Consider the following 15,770-nt stretch of genomic DNA (forward strand, 5'->3'; position numbering starts at 1 on the left):
TTGAGTTTATGATGTTGTCTAATGATATTTTTAATGGAAAAACGTCCCAAAGCATTGTGGGTTTTGAAAAAAAATGCAGAAAAGATCAGTTTTTGGAAAAGGAGACGCGACGGCGCGCCCGCGCTGCCATGCAGCGCGCCCGCGCCTGTGTCGCATAAATCTGCGAGCAGGAGGCGCGCCCGCGCTGTTATGCAGTGCGCCCGCGCTGTTACGAAGCGCGCCCGCGCCCGCGCCCACTTTGCGAGCGAACGGCGTGCCCGCGTTGGTTGAGCGCGCGGCCGCGCCGCAAGTTCGAAATTCCTATCCCATTTTATGAGTTTTTGAGTCCTAAAAATCATGATTTTTATACTTTAATGTATTTTAATTATTTTTAAGAATGTTCATGAAGAATTTTAAAGTTTTCAAGGTCCGAAACGGATGGAATGCCTTGCATGGATCAGTGAGGTTATGTATTGCATGAATATGTGATTTTCTCATGAAAGTTAACTTCTCATGAAATGTTTTGACGGATTTTAAGCATGTAGCATCACGAGAAACTTTATGAGCATGTACGAGATTTATGAAAATGACATGATAAGATGAATGATATGATGCATGGAAAATATTTTGATGATTTATGCGTCTTGTGGTGATTATATGGGGTATGCACTTCGAGATGAGCTCTGGAGAGGCTATCCAAACATGGCTCACGGGATGGTTATACGGGGTATGCACTGCGGGTTGAGCTCCGAAGCGGCTATCCAAAGAATGAAAGTTTGCGGGCTTAATTCCATATGCTTTTCTGATCAACAGAAAACTATGAATGGCTTGTTATGATGATTACCACACTACTCATACTTCATCTTCCCAAATATTTTTATGATATGACTATATTAAAGTTATGTTTATTGCATGGGAGTTTAAGTTAATGTTTCCTTTTAAAGTTAGAAAATCCTTTTCTGCATGCTCTTGTTGAGTCTTTCGACTCACTATACTTGAATGGTGCAGGTAATGATGATGTGGATGCTTTTATTGATGATTATGTGGGCGTACATGAAGAAGAGGCAGGGGTCGGTCTAACGGGCAATGCATGAGTGTGAATGCTTTAGAATAGAAGATGTTTTAAACCTTTTATTTGATGAGAGACAAACAAATTTAAAATTTTTTTTTAGCTGATGGCCATGTTTTGACAAATATTTTTAGATGCTATTTTATTTTGTGCACATTTTATACGCTATTTTAATAATAAGATGATGCTTCCGCAAAGTTTTATTTTTACCAAATCTTTAAGTAAGTATATTTGAGTAACGTTTCGATTGAGAAATTGGGACGTTATAGTACTGACGTACACACCTGTTATATATTTTAAAATACTAATTATTGTTCATAAATCAAACACCATGTTTTATATGTACATGCAACCAGAGTTACAAATTAGGTTACAAAATGCATATAAACTTACAAAATTATTCTTCTATTTTATTCGAAAAAACTCTTTAAAAATATATGTATTTAATTGGGATACTTTTGTAATTTCAAATATACTTTGAAACTCAACGTGTAACTCTGATTATACAATTAGCATTACCCGATCTTTTATACATATTTTAAACTTTTTATCACGTACTAAAAGGGTACGTTTTAATTTCATTATATTACTTGTTTCTTGTTTATTTCATCCACTTTCATGGTATATCATGACAACGTTTAATTATGTCAATTTAATCTGCACTACTTATTTTATTAAAATAAAATATTTGCATCTGTTTTGCAGCAACGATGTTTACGATTACGACACAGGAGCTGACAGAAACAAGAAAGAATCAGTTGTTAATATTGTGGGCAGGTTAGACAAAATTTTTAATTAAGGAAAATATTCGCCCATTTCCCCTCTAAATTAATTAATATTTAATTTTTTAAAAATAATAATAATAGTATATAAAATGATGTTTTTTTTATTTTCATGGCAAATTCTGGGCACAAATAAAGTTGCACGGCCATTAACGTAGCTGCTTGGTTAGTTCTTGCAATTGGTGCCACTGGCCTTATTTGGGTGGCCGTAGAAGCTCAAAATCCACGTTCCTTGCTGTTGCTTGCTGCTGCAATATTTTGTGGCTACATTTATCAGGTAAAAAATTCGGATAAGTAACTTCGGTTTACCTTTTTATAAAGAGTGTCATCGTGTGTGTCTACATACATAATTTTGATATTCTTGGCATCTCTTGTTGGACACTTCATGAGTATCGGTAGATGTTCATTTAAATATCGTGAAAACATTTAATGCATCAGGTTTCTCGATACTCGATATTAAATTGTATTAGAAAAGTAAATTAAAGACGATGGAGTGGAAATATTAATTTGTTTCATTCTCAAAATCATAAATCTTTTGTATACAATTCTCTCATTTATATACATCATTGTGACTAATCATGAAGCAAAACTTGTATAACAAATCTAACAAAATAACAATAAAAGAGATTCCTGTAGAACATTCCTATAACCGAATAGAAATTATCTTTTGTGTTTCTCAAATAGATGTTCCCCATGTAATCCGATGGATTTATGAACTTGGGAAAACATGGGATGGGCTTTAAACAAATATTTGGGCCACAATTAGATCATATCATTAATGACATCACACAAGATTATTATGTGCACAACAATAGATGCCCAGAATTTCATTATCATACTTCTGAACACTACACACACATATAGATTTTAATTTGAAAAAAAATAATCTTTTTGTATAGTGGCATTTGGCTTCCTAAAGAAATCAAGAATTGATTAAATTGTCAAAGTTATGAGAAGGAAAAATGTTTTATTATTATTGTTGTTGTTATTATAATTATAATTATCATTAGTACTTTGGAAAAAAATTAATATCATTAATTAAATTTACTTGTTTTACTGTGGTTAACTTTGAAATTGATGTGCTGCCGCAGTGTCCGCCGTTTCGGTTAAGCTACCACGGGTTGGGAGAACCTTTGGTGTTTGCAACCTATGGCCCTCTTTGCACCATTGCCTTTTATTTGCTTCAAAGCACCACAAGGTTGTAATATATATATATTGGTATACTCCTAAAGGTTATATTTATATCCCATATTGCATTAAAAATAGATGAAAAAAATAATGAATAATGCTACATGTACAAATTGAATTACAAGACGTTGGTTTACAAATTGCATTTGTAATTACAAAACTATTATAAATTAAACTGCATGTCTCATGGATATGTAATTAAACTGCAGGGATGCCAGGAATTACACGTTACGTTGTAATTACAAAACTATCTTTTACTAACGACTTCGATTCCGATCACACTTTCCGTCTTTATTAGCTTAATTACAACGTAACGTACTAGCTTATCCGTATATGTATATATGCATCAATTCATCAGATAAAGGATGATAAAGCTGTTGGAAAATTTTCTCCATTGGTGAGGCTTGGTACTGAAACAGGTTCAAAGGTTGTGAAAATGAGCGTATTGGGGATCTATTGGCTTGTGTTTGCCTTTGGAGTTGCCCAAACACTTCCTTACGCTTGCGTCGTAAGTCTTTGCAAATCCATATATAATACTCACCATCTTTCATGCATTTTCCTAATTCGATCGATCCGAATTGATTAGAAACTCGAATTTTTTTTGTTGATGTTGTTTGCAGATTCTTTGCCTTATGACATTACCCGTGGGGAATTCAGTAGTAAGCTTTGTACAAGACCACCACAAGGTAATATTTTTTTTCTTTGACAAGTAACACAAGGTAATATTTAATAATGCATTAAAATTTCTTTGTTGGAAATTAAATTAATACATCATGCACACTTTATTTAGTCGAGTTTTGAAAATTTGATAGGATGAGACGAAGATTTTTAAGGCAAAATATCATTGTGTGAGATTGCATACTGTATTTGGAGCAGCTTTGGCCGGTGGTCTGGTGGCTACTCAATGGCTTGCCGAGCAAATATTTTAAATTTCTACTATTAATATCATATCTTTGTACGTGTTAAATTAATGCCACTGCTTCTGTGTTTCTTTATTATAATAGCATACTAGTGTACTAGTGTCCCACCCATGCATTGCGCAGGATGTTATATTATACAACTAATTATTAAAATACAATGAGCTAAATGAATTATGAAGCACACAATTACAAAACATACAAATTTAGTAAACAACAAATGTTATTTATTAAAAAACTTGTAAGTGAACAAAAAAATGATATAAAATATAATCTATCTATAAAAGATGACAAACGTATCAAAAAGTTATGTTTCAACTTTGATCGGTGACATTCACACTTTTCAAATCTAGAAAACTATTAAATTCAAAAAATTTTATGGAAAAGTGTCATATACGTTGTTTTGTCTATAAAATTGATTTTGTATTTATTAGTTTTTGATTCATATTTCATTCTTTTTTACAATAATTACGTTTTTAATAATAAAAAAAGATGACTTTCTCTGAAAAAATGATTTCACTTTGTCAAGAACGACATCTTTAAATGTTAAATGTAGTGTAAATCTTAAAAAATAGAGAAAATAAATTGTGATTTTTTTCAAAAGAAGCAAATAGGTATAATAGTTAATTAACAAAAATTGTGATTGACATAAATAGCTTCAACGAAAATTTATACATTATTACACATTATTATTATATATAGCATCTGATTTATCACTCTTTTTCTCCTTTTTTTTATAACAAAAATAGTTCGAAAATAAATTCGAATTGGTTATTTTTCCAAATGAAGTAAATTGGTAGATTGTAATATTATTATTATTTTAAAATTTTAGCAAATTTTTGGGGAAAAAATTGTGTAAATCGATCCATTGTTATTATATATAAGTTTATTACTCTTTCTTTACTTTTGAAACACAAATATTTTTAGAAAATTCGAATTCATGAATTTTGTAAACAAATCAAATCCGAGATTGTAATTTTGTTATGTGTCTATATATATCATTTATTACATTTTTTTGATATAGAAGGTAAACTTTACAAAATTTTTACTAAAACGTATTTTCAGGAAAAAATGATTAATTATTACGTTCACTTTGTTGATAAAATTAAATAAAATATCTTGTCGCAAAAATGATAGTAGATAAATATATTTATTATCAAATTCGAATTTGTGATTTGATTAAATTAAAATTAATGATATTGGTATATTTATGGGAAACTACGTGTGTGTGTGTGGATCTTCGTTGAATTGGTATAGGTATGTTACGGTTGGTAACAAACGACGATAAAATATAAATCTCGTTTTATACATGATTATCATGTTTATTTGAGTTATGTGAATCTAAACACTTGTTTGAATGTTCTATGTCGTTTTATACATTTTTATATCCTCTGAGGAGATGCCCCGATGTATCTATATTATATTTGAGAGTTGTCGCTATGTTTTAAAGTAATTATGTTGTTGTCAAGCCTTATCGTCTCAAACACTTGTTTGAATGTTCTCTGTCGTTGTCATGTCTGGGCGACACTTGTTTGTGTGCTATTTTAGTTTGTTGAGGTCCTAGTTTTAGTTTTTTTTTTATATAAACTGCTGTCTGAGTATTTTTGGATGTCCTACATACGGGGAGGTCATGCCGAAATTTTTATAGGCCCAAAGATAAATTAAAAATTTATTTTTAATCCTTTTTTCGCTGCTTAACTATTAAATTCTTAATTGTATGATCATTATACATAACTAGAGTAATCGGGCCTCACATGTCCCAAACTCAGTTTTTACTGTCATTATTTGTAACTTGATGTTTATGTTCCACAGCATAAAGGTTTAAGAAGATGAAGAACGTGGCAACAATGACGAGTGCAAAAGGATAAAGACGAGTCCAAAAGGATGCACATGGTATGATGTTTTAATATGTTGTTCTGCGGCTCTGCCTTCAGTTTGGCACCACAGTCCAAAAGGATGGACTTGGTATGATATCTTATATCTATATATTTAGTTAAAAGAAATTAAAATATATACGAATCTTTCTTTGGTTAGTAGCTAGCTAGTATGTTAGAATTAACTAGATTTAATATGATAGACTATGAGGTTTCTTTTAATTTTAAGTTTGTTCATGGAGATGTAAATAGTGGGTGTGAAGTGTTTTGTTGCTTAAATAAAAGTTGGATCCCTTCCACACAAATGCATACACATATTCATTATTCACATAACTACAAGTATTTACGCAACTATACGCATATTAATTTCTTGAATCTTCATGGAAATATTTTTGTTTAATTTTTTGGTCTTGATGGTTCTTTGGTTTACGAGTTATTAAAGTTGGGTTTCATGATTTCATGGTGGAAAAGTGGATTTTCTCTGATTTTTTGTAGGTCTACTTGAATTGAGTAATTTTGTAGATAATAAGAACAGGATGGAGATAAGAAGAGAGTGCTTTTCTTTGATATTCACTGGCTTTTTTCCCCTTCTAGTTTTATGCATGTGTTTAGTGATTCTGTGTTTAGTGATTCTCTAGGTTTCTTTGTTGGTCTAGTATATAGAAAATGGGCTATTCTGATTTCTGTGTTTTTGGGGACCCTTTTTTGTTTAGCAAAATTTAAAAAGAGGACGGAGTTTAGAAAGACTGGCAAAATATTTTTTTATATTGAAGTCGATTGAACATGTTTGATATTTTTTTAGAATTATGCGAGAATATTTGAATTGAGATTTTCCAATTTTAGAGTTGTTTAAGTCATTATTTGGATGCTTTAGACGTGTTAAAGTTGGTCAATATTAATTCCAGGATTTTTTTAGCAATTTTTGGTTATTTCAGATTTTGAAACAATCCTGGTAATTCGATTTTTAGAGTCATATATTTGATCATTAAAATCTTGGCTAATTTTTAAAAACCGTGGTTATTTTAATCACGATTTTTTTAAAATCGTGGCTGAAGTTAACCATGGTGAATTTAGCCACGGTTTCAAAAATCGTGGCTAAATAGTTTAACCACGGTTTTGGCCGTGGCTAAATCCTCAAAATTTTTGTAGTGACTCTTGCTCATTAATATATGTATGTATGTATGTATGTATGTATGTATACGTAAATACAGTATGTGTGACGACCGACTGGGGTTCAAAAGATTTGCATGTGAAGGGTCGTGGCAGACAATATTACTAGTTTCTGCTGATCCGCTTCGTCTTTATAAGTTTCAGGTAGTATTTGAGAGAGTTTAAAATAAGCATTCTCATCTTCTCAGCGTTTAAAAGAGCTTCCTAAAAGTTTTTTCAAACGCTATCATATCCAAAAATTACAAATACATGCATACGTTCATACAAATACTATGTATACAGTAAACTTAAAATAATTTGAACACAAATATTCAATCGGATCGGACTTTCCTTTTATGATAATCTTTGCACATATGATCTCTCCCATTCAAAGTTTCTTCCCCCATTATATTGATGTCAAATGCCAAATGCATGTCACATGCATTCAATTGTAATTAAGTGTGAAGAAATTACAAATTAGCTTATATATAGAGAGTGTTATATATATGTATATATATATAAGTAGTAAATATAAATATATTATATATATGCGTTGAAATTGAATACATGAAATAAAGAGAAGCTTAACGTACAAATGCATTTGGCATAGAAATCGAACAAGTCAAAGGTGTTTGGAAACTGAGAAACAAATTTAAATAAATTTCGTGAGTTGTAGCGCAGCACATGCTTGTCTCGAATGTAATTAACAAGTTAAAAAATCAAATTAATAATTTATGTGGTAACTTAAGACTGCGTTTACTTGGGGATTATCATGTGATAAGACTATTAATAATAATAATCCATCCCATGTTTACTTAAAAATTAACAAAAATTCCTAAACTCCAAGGCCTGTTAATAATTAGATTTGAACATGATTTGTAATCCTCAATTTTATTAAGGATAAATAATCTATAACTTATATAAATGGAAAAAAAAAATTAGAAAACTCCAAATACACCCTTCTTTATAATCTTTTCTATCGTATTTAAAGGGCAAAATTGTGAATTTTTGTTTAATCACAATTCTAATCACAGTCGTAATCAATCATACTAAATAAATTATTATTTATTCATAACACTCTATATCATATCTAATTAATTTACTAATTACTTTATAAATTATATCTTCATAATCCTATCAACATAAGTAAACGTAGCCTATGTTTATAATAAGATGATTATTAATTATACTATGGACATGTATAATGTATTGGCATCAAAAGGAGTTTATACATATATATTCTTATTTTGCGTTTATGGACTTTGTTAAATCACACGCTACTTGTCCGGCCCGTGCGCATGGCGGTGGAGAAAATTCAAACGTACGTAGTGTTTGCAACATCTAAAAATAAGTTATTATAGAATTCATATCACTTATCATATTTATAAAATAACTAATTTGTCTAATAATTTTGATTTTAATAAAAATTAAGGTAGGATCTAACGATAATTTCAAATCGAACTTCATCAATTAATCGAAAGTTAGTTAATTAGAAGGTCTCCATTATAATTACAATAAGATTATAGTAATATATATATATAAATATATATATATATATATATATATATATATAAATATATATATTATATTTATAAATATGTGACTTACATTGTGAATTTATTTGAATGTTCTTATTAAATGTTTTTCTTAATTATTTTTTTCATTTCCTCATTAATTGGTTTGTGCGTTTTTTATTTATTTTTTCACCACACTTTATCTTTAAGTATTATGTTGATTATTTTAGAAATATGACTAGAACTTGTGTGCTTAAATTGAAAACAAATTCAACTAATATTTTTTTTGTGGTTTACATTTATAAACTACTTAAATAAAACATGATAAAATAGCCTTTTTATGTCTTTTTTATAATTTTAATTTTTCAATTTATAATCATTTATTTGTGGCGTTGACTAAAACTTATATGTTTCAAAAAATATTTAATGCAACAAAACTTTTTTTTGTTAAATTTATAAATTATTTAAATAAAATGTGATAAAAGATTATTATGACACATTTTTTTTAGGTTTCATGATTTTCTAATTTTTTTATTATATATGTCTCAATTAGCCACAAATTATATGTTTAAATAAAATTTATGTCTTTTTTCTTAGCTTCTAATTTTTTAATTTTTTTATTCTACTTGTGGTCATTAAATAAAAAATTATATGTTCAAATTGTATATTTAAAAAAATTAAATATCAACTATATCACGTGGCTTTGTTTTCGATATCATATTTTTTTTTAACTATTATGATTTTGATTTTAAAACTACTTAATAATATATTATCAAAAAAATTAATGTGATATACTTTTTTATGTCTAAATTTTCAATTTTTAAATCCATTTACTTGGTATCCTACCTCGATTCACTTCTAATCACTTGACATATAAGAAAGTCTACAACGTTTAGAACTGTCAGACGGGCCGGCCCACCCCGCCTTGCCACAACCCGCGGTCCATTTTGGTTATCTCGTTTAGGCCCGCCTCCAAACGGGCCATAAAAACCCCAACCCGCCCCGCCCCGTCCCGGCGCGGGTCAGGGGCTAGGCGGGCCAACCCGCCAAAATTTAAAAATATATAAAAAAACAAAAAAAAAAAAACAAAATTAGTATTTGATATTGAAAAAAATATATCAACAATGTTATACAATAACAAATAATAAATGTCATAATCAAACAAATCATATAAAATTTTGATGTTAAATATTATATTTTTGATAAAAAAAATCACATTTCAAAATAATATGAATAATATAAATAGATAATTAACCATAAAAATTAATAATGTTAGATATTAAAAATCTATCAAATACTTTTTTTAAAATTTTAAAATCACATTATTTAAAAATAAGTGTTTTTATGTCCATAATTCAAAAAATTTAAAAAATCTATTCTTTGAAAAAACAGGCGGGCTGGCCTGCCTCAACCCGCTGCCCGTTTGGGTTAGCCCATTTAGGCCCGCATCCAAATGGACCAGTAAAACCCTAATCTGACCCGCCATTTTTCCATGGCGGTGCGGGCTGGCACAACAGGCCCGACCCATTTTGACGGCTCTAACAACGTTCATAAAATAGTCGGTGCAAATTTGTCCCAAAATCACTAACATTAAAGTAGAGCTTGACACGTGTCTTTGCTTCATTCCAAAAGTAGTCCAGTAGCGCTAGCACTGATGCTATTTGGACTGTAGCAAAATACGAAAATCAACGGCTCTTTTAATCCTTTTGTCTTTAGTGAGAGTATTTTCTAACAATCCTTGAATACATCATATCGAATGTTAGACGCAATATTTGCCTATTCAGACTGGTTTGCTTGTGCAGCAAGACTTTGTAGAATCTTGTGAATCTTGAAATGTTGAAAGCAAATAACTCTCTTGTACTTCGCTCACTTACTAAAACATTTCATCCGTTCCTAGATTTGGTTTTCAACCTCTTGGAGATTCAGGTTGATTGAAGTTTGGGTACTGAAAGGATCCACATTTTTAGTTTCCTTTCGTTTCGTTTTAACTGTTCCAATCCAGAATCCGTTTTGACCACATTCTTTCCCGTGATCTCAATTCCATATCGTATCGTGGAGATTGAAATAGCTGGAATAGGAGCGAGCTGAATTTCTAGAGTGATCACTGATCACACATGCTTCATCAGCTTGGATCTTTTTTTCTTATTTGGGTGATGAGTCTTAGGAGGTCTGGTCTGCTTCTTCTAAGCTGGTTCTGTGAGGAATCAATCAGAACAAACTTGATATTTCGAGAATATTTACCAAACAAACAAACACACAGCAACTCAAGAACACAAACCCAAAAAAGCAGATAAAACCCAACACACGCAGATCAATCACCAATTCATACAAAAACGAATAAAAAACACAAGTATTTACGTGGTTCAGCAAGGAATTTGCCTACGTCCACGGGAGAGAAACACAACACTTTTATTTATCACGAACAGAAGAAATCCAAGCTCAAAACCAGAGCTTATTATAGAACCAGATCAGACAACTCAAATGACAGATACAGACACGATTCAAGCTTTAAATCCTTGTGTTGGAGAATCAAACTCTAAAATTTCGGTGATTACAAAGTCAAAACAAAACCAAGTAAATAAATTAATCGGACCCATCAAATATTAAAGAATAAAGATCTCTATGAAAATTGCCATATCAAAGTAACGTGATGCAGATCAAACTACACCGGAGCGATTGACACAAGATCTAAAATGGTCAACAACCAGATCGAAGCCTTGTCAGAAATCTACCCGTTGCTATCATTGAAGAAAACGACAAACTCATTTAATGAGATTTTGAACGTTGATCGGCCTTCACTCTAAGTCAAGATTTGTGAGCCACTTATGAGATATGCTGGCGGCTCAAAATCAAAAAGTGTTGGCGGCTCACTGATTACTTTTTGATGACTATATATACAAGTATTTCGAAGATTGAAGATACGAGACCAAGGAGTGAAAATTACAAAGCAATCGAATTTTGAAATAGCCTTCACTCAAACCCAGAAACTTATCATATCAAAGTCTCGATACTCTGAGTTATAATATCTCCCAGATCGATCAAAGCTCAAAGAAATATTTCAATTCGATCCAGATCAAAGTCATATAGCTTTCCAGATCAAATCAACGAAGCATACTCTGTTGCTTCATTTTGTAAACTTTAAGTAGAAAAGTTGTTCTGCTTTGAGTTAGAATATTGCTAGGAGTTCCTTTCAAAAGATTGATTGGATTGCATTTATACAAAGGGATTGTATAAGTCAAAGTCTTCTAGTGGAATCCTTTTGGAAACAGAAAAAGGGGTGACGTAGGAGAATTCATCTCCGAACATCCAGAAACAAATCTATCTCTCTACTGCTTTTATTCCATTTCATCTGCATTAGTTCTTATAAGTGTTCAATCTGCAAGGAAGATTACTTCCGCCTGACTTGGTCAGAATCTTTCAAGCAGATCAAAAGTTTTAAGCAAATAAAACTTTCATCTGATTCTAACAAATCAGATCGAAGTACTCTGAAATTTTTTAATTGTGTATTCACCCCCCCCCCCTCTACACATATTTCGATCCTAACAAGTGGTATCAGAGCGGTTCTTGCTTATCACCTGAATCGTCTCTTAATCTATGGCATCTTTAGCTATGACATCGTTTAGTAAAATTCCTATGTTTTCAAAAGAAGATTATGATGACTGGAAAATTCGTATGCAGGCACATCTATCAGCTCTAGATGATATGTGGTTCGTTGTAACAGATGGACCAATGAAGATTATGAAAGTCAACACTGCTGTTGCTATTACTGAAGGTGCTCCTCAGATGATAGAAAATCCTCGATCTGAATGGACTTCTGAAGATAAAAGGAAAGCCAATCTTGACAATGTTGCCAGAGATATTCTATACAAAACTCTGGACAAAAACATGTTTAGCAAGATCAAAAGCTGCACTACTGCCAAAGAAATATGGGAAAAGCTCACTCAGTTGTGTGAAGAAAATGATCAAACGAAGGAGAACAAACTCATGGTGGCTATTCAAAAGTTTGACAATATCAAGATGAAACCAGGAGAAACAATGAATGAATTTGATGAAAGATTCAGCAGCTTATGATCGAGCTAAATGCACTTGGAAAGAGTTACAGCAATCGTGAAATAGCACTCAAAGTCATGAGAGCTCTGCCACGAGAATGGGATGTAAAGACAGTCGCTATGAGAGAATCCAAAAATCTCAATAAGATCGAACTACATGATTTATTTGCAGACCTTAAAGCCTATGAATTCGAGCTGGGAGTTCGAACTGAGGAAGACACATCAACATCAAAAGTCACCAAAGCTCTCACTGCAGCAGATGAAACTCCTGCAACTAAGATAGCAAAACAAATCAGTAGCGATGCAATGTCACTATTTGTAAAGAAATTTGGAAGATTCATGAGGAAGAATCAAAATAGTTTCCAAAGAGCTAACAGATCAAGTTTCAAATCAAATGAACCAGCTGAAGAAAATCGAGCTTGCTACAACTGTGGAAAAGAAGGACACTTCATAGCTGATTGTACCAAACCCAAGAAGGATGAGAAAAGAACTTCATACAAAAAGAATTCGAGAGAAGAAAAGAAAAGATTCAGCAGAAAGAAAGAACAAAAAGCCCTATTAGCAGATGAAAGCAATAGCAAATGGGCAGAATCAGATTCCACCTCATCCGACTCAGAAGCATCGTCAAGTGAAAGTGAAGATGAAGCTGTCAAATGTCTTATGGCTAATGACTCTGACATTCCAGACGATGGAGAGGTACTTGAATTTACTTCTGATGAATTTAGTAAGGAAGATCTTATTAATGCATTAAATAAGATGGTCATTGAATATCGCACACTATCTCAAAAGTTCGATGAAGTAAGAACAAATGAAAAGAGCACAACAGATAAGTCAGATCAAAGTAACTCGAAAGAGTACTCTGACAGTCTAAAAGCTCAGATAAATTTGTTGATGACCGAGAACAATGATATGAGAAGTAAGTTACAAGAAACTTTATCTGAAAATCAGAGATTAACAGATCTAGTAAATTCTTAGAATAAAGCATCGATATCCTTAGATAAACTTACCGGAATGCAAAAGCAAGCTGAAGATAAATCTGGCTTAGGCTACAGCACAAATGAAGGAAGTTCATCTACTTCAACCACTCAATCATGTCTGGAGAATAAAAACTTAAAGTATTTAAAGTTTGTGAGATCCAGCACGATATATGAACCTGAGGTTCCTATGACATATTCAATATCTCATCAGAGCAAACTCATACACAGAGGACTGGGATATGTTGAGCGAGATAGATCTAAGTTAGGATGGACTAAACCTAGATCAAATTGGTCTAGAAATGGTTCAGAAAGACAAAGAACTTCACCAAATCAACATAAACCACAATCTAACAGCTCGAATATGAAATATTGGAAGTCAAATAGGAATAATCGATCTGATCATAACACTTGGCACACACAGCACAATGCACAATGGTCATCAAATAAATATGTCATTCCCAAAGGACAGCATAATGGAAAGTCTGTAAGGATAATCCAAGTATGGATTCCAAAGGGATTAATCCAGCGTGGACCCAAGTAGGAATGGGGACCAAAGTTATTTTATTTTCTTTTTGTAGGAAAACAAAGGCGAATTAATCAAACAAACAGTATGGTACTTGGATAGTGGATGCTCAAGGAATATGACAGGAGACAGAAGAATGCTATCTGAATATATTTCAGGATCAGGACCTAAGATCACTTTCGGAGATAACTCTAAAGGTATAACCATGGGTAAGGGTAAGCTTATCCATGGAAATATTCACATAAAAGATGTATTACTCATAGAGAATTTGAAATACAATCTGATTAGTATTAGTCAATTATGTGACTATGATTACTTCGTAGAATTTCAAAAGCACACTTGCACTGTAAAAGATCAATCTGGACTAATCATTATGACAGGAGAAAGAAACGGAAATACTTATAGAGTCAATTGGTCGGATCAACCAAACACTTCAGTCTGCTTGATAACATCAAAGATGAACCAAAATTGGTTATGGCACAAGAGACTCAAACACTTGAACTTCAAAGCTTTAGCCAATCTGAGTAAACATGAATTGGTTACAGGTCTGCCTAAAATCGAGTTTTCAAAAGATAAAATTTGTTCTGCCTGCCAACTAGGTAAGCAGATCAGATCAACTTTCAAAAACAAAGGTTATAAATCATCTTCAAAAAGCTTAGAACTATTGCACATGGATCTCTTTGGTCCTATACAAGTAATAAGCTTAGGGGGAACGAAATACACCTTGGTTATTGTTGATGATTTCTCGAGATTCACTTGGGTGGTATTTTTAAAATCCAAAGATCAAACTGCCACTCAATTGATTAAACTTCTTTTAAGACTTCAAAATGAGAAATCTCAATCGATTGATAAAATTAGAAGTGACAGAGGAACCGAGTTTACAAATCAAACTCTGTCTACGTATCTTGAAAATCATGGAATCAAGCATGAGTATTCGGCAGCTAGAACACCACAACAAAATGGTGTTGCAGAAAGGAGAAATAGAACTCTAAAGGAAGCTGCTAGAACAATGATTGCTGATTCAGGTATTTCTCAAAAGTTTTGGGCAGAAGCTGTAAATACATCGTGTTATACTCAGAACAGATCAATGATTAATAAGAAAATTGGAAAAACACCTTATGAGATCTGGTATGGTAAAGTTCCAGTGGTATCCTACTTCAAGGTATTTGGTTGCAAATGCTTCATTCACAACAATGGTAAGACTCATTTGACTGCACTTGATGTCAGATCAGATGCTGGTTTGTTTCTTGGATACTCATCTGTTAGTAAAGCTTATCGAGCATTTAATACTAAATCTCTGATAGTTGAAGAATCAGTTCACATTGTTTTTGATGAGACATCTGTTACTAATGAATCTTCAAGCTTAAATGATCTTAGTAACAGAATAGAAGATTCAAAGCTTGTCACAGATGATGAAGAAGAAATCCAGATTATACAAAATGTTCTATATGAACCAGATCAAACTGAAGAACAAAGACCAGACGAACCACCAGTTGAGAATGAGATCATAACAAACACAGATCATATTGCACATAACAATGATCAAGATCAACAAGGAAATACAGATCAACTTGGTCCAAATTACAGATGGTCCAAGACTCATCCACCAAACTTGGTAATAGGTAATCCATCTGCACCTTTGAGAACCAGAGGTCAGATGATTAATGAATTTATACATGCTGCTTTTATCTCTCATATAGAACCTAAGAAAGTCGAAGAAGCTCTTCTTGACAGTAGTTGATAGAAGCC

The 15,770-nt window shown here is 32.1% G+C and overlaps 1 pseudogene; it reads left to right on the top strand.

The window, feature by feature from the left end:
• Positions 1 to 1,676: 1,676 nt before the first annotated feature.
• Positions 1,677 to 13,496, top strand: LOC140861229 (2-carboxy-1,4-naphthoquinone phytyltransferase, chloroplastic-like; annotated as a pseudogene).
• Positions 13,497 to 15,770: the final 2,274 nt, after the last annotated feature.

The sequence above is a fragment of the Henckelia pumila genome, chromosome 4 (assembly GCF_033568475.1).
Source record: "Henckelia pumila isolate YLH828 chromosome 4, ASM3356847v2, whole genome shotgun sequence".
NCBI lineage: Eukaryota > Viridiplantae > Streptophyta > Magnoliopsida > Lamiales > Gesneriaceae > Henckelia > Henckelia pumila.